Source organism: Pelmatolapia mariae, linkage group LG9, assembly GCF_036321145.2.
Source record: "Pelmatolapia mariae isolate MD_Pm_ZW linkage group LG9, Pm_UMD_F_2, whole genome shotgun sequence".
Taxonomy (NCBI): Eukaryota; Metazoa; Chordata; class Actinopteri; order Cichliformes; family Cichlidae; genus Pelmatolapia; species Pelmatolapia mariae.
Genome location: NC_086235.1, coordinates 33,584,816 through 33,589,749, shown reverse-complemented (window position 1 = coordinate 33,589,749; position 4,934 = coordinate 33,584,816). Strand labels below are relative to the sequence as shown.

Sequence of the window (4,934 nt, the reverse complement as noted above, 5' to 3'; positions counted from 1 at the left end):
TATCAAACCACCAACCTTCCAATCAGTAGATGACCTGCTTCACCCACTGAGCCACAGCCACCCAAACAACACTTGAAAGGGACAGTGTAACCGAAAATGTGGTTTGTTGCTTGAGGACATCACCATGCCAATATAGGGTTAAATATAGCATTTCTACTAAAGCAAAGCAGGCTCTCAGAATTACCAAGGTAGAGAAGGTGCATTTGGCGATATGTTTCAGATTTAAGGCATACTAGTTCAAAATGTTTTCACATTGTGCTCAGGGACAATCAGAAAAACATTATTAAGGCCTTGGGTGATGGTGGGTCCACACCCTCCTGTGTGTCATTAAAGAGCCTCTTGGCTCTGAGGTGGTTTTTGTTGTTGCTGACACACATAAAACAGAAATGACCCTGCTTGCCATGTTGTGGACGATATAGAATAGGGCAACTTCATGTATTCACATTCAGTATGTGAATGTGTGTCAATTGATTTTGGTGTACAATTTTATTGTTACTCTATAAAGATTTACTACTTAAACAGAAGATCGAAACCACAGACTAGAGCAGATCGATGGGCTGACAATGACCATTAATGAAAAGTCAGTGATAGTGATCAGCCACTCTGTGTAATTACACACTGGACTTACTATAATTGTTTCCTTCTTACTGACAATATGTAGCTTTATGTATACGTTTGCTGTATGTTACTTAACAAAACTAATGATGAAATACCAGGAAGGATCAAAATTCAAGAATGTTTTACTATCGTGAAAGAATAATTTGTTGTACACTAATATTTAGAATAAAGTACAATAAAATCACTGAGTTGTTTAAAAGACCATTGGCAGTCGAGGAAAATGAGTTTTTGAGTCTATTGTGCCTATTTGGTGAAGCTGCTGGATACTGTATGTACTCAAATGAAAGTAAGCTGAACAAGTTCGACAGGGCTGGCTAGGATCAGCCAAGGTGGATTGGGCCGTCTTCAATGTACTAACTTTATATTGAGGTAGGTCATATTTACATTTTTGCTGCACACTGTCTGTTTTTGGTGTTTATCTGCTTGTATTGTGACCCATAGAAGCTGACAAATGACAGTTTGACAATAATATAGACTAAAACATTGTTATTAAGCTGCTGTCATCATAAAAACTACAAAGCTTGTGGTTAAACAAATAAATGCACTGGTAAGCTTTCCTGCAGACAGCATCCACTGGAAGCTTGAGGGTCAGTTTTTTATCAGTTATAGTGCAAAAGTATTTACACTGCTGTGCAAATTCAACAGTCTGATCATTTATTTAAGCCATTAGAGATGGTTGTAGGATTCTGCCTAAAGATTTATGAGCATTTTTTTCTCTGTATTAATGTTCAAGAGGTACAACTTATATCAATTTCGGAGATCTCCACCTCAAGGATGCTCATGCTCCTAACTGCTCAGAACAGACATAATCACTGAGTTGTCTACAGACTTAAAAATGTAGTTCCTCTCATATTGGCTTTTATGTGCCACTTCATTATTTACTCATGAATTGATTGTGAGCTAAAGTAGATTTGTTTTCTTTGTGGACAGACTGGTGAGCTGACCTGTGTGGCTGCTGTTTGTGGATTTAGCCAGCTTTAATGTTCAAAATAAACTTAGCACCAAAAGTAAGGAAAATTGTGTTTGGTCAGTTATTTCTTTGTTGTAATAATGCTTCCTGGCAATAAATCTTATACTTTTGGTCTATTTCCTCTTAAATGGTGCCACATTTGTGAGAAAAAGTTGCATCCTATCAGTGTAGCAATCAGTGTAGTGTTCTCCTTCTCAACACTTTACTTTTTACACAGTAGGATCCAACTGCTGTTGGGAGAATATGAACTTATTGCTGAATGAAATATTCCTCCACATGTTCAGCTTGTGCAGAAAACCAGCACAAGCAGGCCTAACGGTGAGGGGAAGGTGTGGCAGGCCCCCTGTCAGCCCTACAAGACCGGAGTTTGGCTGTGTGGAGTCTTTTCCAACCCAATCCAACTTTATTTATAAAGCACTTTAAAATTGCCAGCACAGGACCGAAGTGCTGTACAAGAACAATATAATAAAACGAAACAGCAAAAAATAAAACACATAATACATAAAAATTAAAACAGTCCTATATTAAAAAAAGAAAATAGAATGAACTAAAAAAAAATAAATAAAATAAAATAAAAACCATGTCATCAGCTCACTACAATCAACTAAAAAACCAACATCTCACATGGTGTCAAAGGCCAAGGTGAATAGGTGGGTTTTCAGCAGTGATTTAAAAAAACAGGCAGAGGAGAGACCTGTCTAATCTCTAAAGGCAGATTGTTTCACAGTTTTGGAGCACGATCTCCTCTAAGTTTACGCTCAGTCCCGGGTACCAGGCACGTGCAGAGGGGGGGGGGCGGAAGGGGCTTGAGCACCCGCCCCTTTCCTGATGGGTGCCCAAAGTGCCCTTTTGTTGAGGCAATTTTTTTTTTAATTTTTAATTATTATTTTTTTTTAAATGTGTGCGTGCATGCGGAGTCCTGTCTGTGCCCCTCAACAATAATATTTAACTATTAATCACAGTTTTGCTAAATAAAAGGATCTGGCTTGCATCACTCACATGATCACCATTAACCAATCATCGCCCTTGACGGCAGAACGCGCTGGTTACGAGCCGGGAACGAGCTCACAAAGAGCACGCGCATTTTTTGCGGTCCGGAGCTGTAGGAGAAACACAAATTAACTCAGAGACAGACTGATGCGACAAAACCAGTAAGTAGGTGTACAGCACTGTAGTATATAGCACACAGGAGTATTAGCTTATCATGTACACGTTGGTAAGCTGTCTTGTGACAACTGACGAACTGAAACAAATGAACGTGCTGTGTGTGTAACAGCGCGACAAACATTACCTGTCCTTTTATTAACTGCACAAGTAGTGCTGGTCATAGCTGCTGGCTAACTGTGTAAGGCTGTCATGGGTCTGTAGCTCTGTCACCGTTTTAGGGAACATATTTAGTTTTAAAGTAAGTTACAGGGCTTTTCCTGCCTTTCTGGAGGGATTATATTTCACTTAAAACGATCTAATATGCATGTCCACATAATTATGGATTATTATAATTATAATATTTAAAAACACGCTGTATTTTAAAGAACATACATTAAGAAACAGATTATATTAGATTTATATTTTAAATAAGACAAAATGCTGATTTTACAGCAGCAAAATTATTGTATCTCTACAGTTTTAAAATGTAATAAGCTTTCTGCCTGCACAGAGTGGATAGTGAAACAAATGGAATCATCATAAATACATTATTTCATATTTATTACTTTTTTTCCCTCATTGCTTTATTATTGTAGCTCTAGTAACAAATAATAAGGGAAGGATTCTGGATCAGCTCCATGATGGAAACTTGTGCCCATAGTATATACAGTATTCTGAAGAAGGTCTAAAATGTCACTGTGTGTGCATGCATGTGTGTGTTTTATGTATATGGATTTTTTAAATTATTACTCATGATATAACATTGTCCAGACATGCCTGATAAGGACATGAGGAGGAAACAGTAGGAGCTGTGTGAGGCTACTAAAGGCAGTGGATCCCTCAGCAGCTGGATTACAAAGAGCACAGGTAACATTAACACATGTACCAGTTGTTGGAGAGGTATTCCAGTATAAAAATAATAATAAGCACAACTGAAATGTTTTGCTTCTATAACATTTTTCTGTCATCATGTTATTATAGATTAAGTATAAGAGTTGTTAAGTGTGGATAATTAAATAATAGTTTATTGCAATAGCAAGTTGTGCCTTGTTCTCAGATGGACAGCAAGTAGAGAGTGATAGATGAGATGAGGAAATAGAAGGAGGAAGAGAGGCAAAGAGTGAATCACAGGCAGAGCCGAGTTTATTTCTCAGTTTTTTGTTGCCTTATGGTTCCAAGCGCTGTCACCAATCTTTGCACTTTGTTATTATCTCATGATACTTCTTTAATCAGCTACCATCTCTCCTATGGACTTTTTAATGTCTACAGTCTCAGATCAACACAGCCCTGCCCTCCAGCACCATCAGCAGCAGGAGCAGCAGAAACCCCTCAACAGCAACATTGTACCCATCAGGTAAAACATAGGCCACGTTTGCTTTGCTTCACAACAGTGATATAGTACGATGCGATCCCATATTAGATTCTTGATGAATGTGTGTTGTTGTTATTCAGCCTGGTTCAATGTGCCCCTTTTTAGCTTTGAGCACCCGCCCCTATAAACGTCTCTGCACGGCCCTGCCGGGTACATTCAGGAACAGCTGATCAGCTGACCCAAGAGAGTGGGTGGGTGTATAAGGCTGTAGCAGCTCAGAGAGATAAGATGGGGCTAGGCCATGGAGAGCTTTAAAAGCTAATAAAAGAATTTTTAAATGAATCCTAAAAGAAATGGGCAACCAGTGAAGTGAAGCAAAAATAGGGGAAAGGTGCTCAAACGTTCGAGTGCCAGTTAAAAGACGAGCTGCAGCATTTTGCACCCTCTGTAGATGAGTGATGTATGAAGCACTGACCCCCATATAAAGTGCATTACAGTAATGCAGCTGGGTGCTAACAAAGGCCTGGATAACTGTCTCAAAGTGCTGCCGTGAAAGAATTTACTTTATTTTCGCTAACTGCCTCAGCTGAAAGAAGCTTGATTTTATGACTGTCAAGCTTTTTAGTTTAGAGTCCACTTTGACCCCCAGGTTTGTGGTCTTTAAAGGTGCCTACAAATAAATAAAATGTATTATTAAGAGATGCAAGAAATTAAAACCGTGGAAACTTACGGTTTTTTAAAAAAGCCAAAAATTCAGATTAAAAAGTTATGAATATTCTCAAGTCTACCACCTAAAGTACAGGGCTGGGTGTAATTAAAATCTGAGTAAAAGTCAATAAAAATAAATCGCAGTAATAGAGGTAAGTGTGTCTGCCCTATATTCATTGC

The 4,934-nt window shown here is 38.5% G+C and overlaps 1 long non-coding RNA gene across 1 annotated transcript; it reads left to right on the top strand.

Annotated features, from left to right (window-relative positions):
• Positions 1–2,684: 2,684 nt before the first annotated feature.
• Positions 2,685–4,093, top strand: LOC134635102 (uncharacterized). Its single transcript, XR_010094934.1, has 3 exons — positions 2,685–2,739; positions 3,506–3,601; positions 4,004–4,093. It is a non-coding gene; the product is annotated as an uncharacterized LOC134635102 (long non-coding RNA).
• The last annotated feature ends 841 nt before the right edge of the window (positions 4,094–4,934 follow it).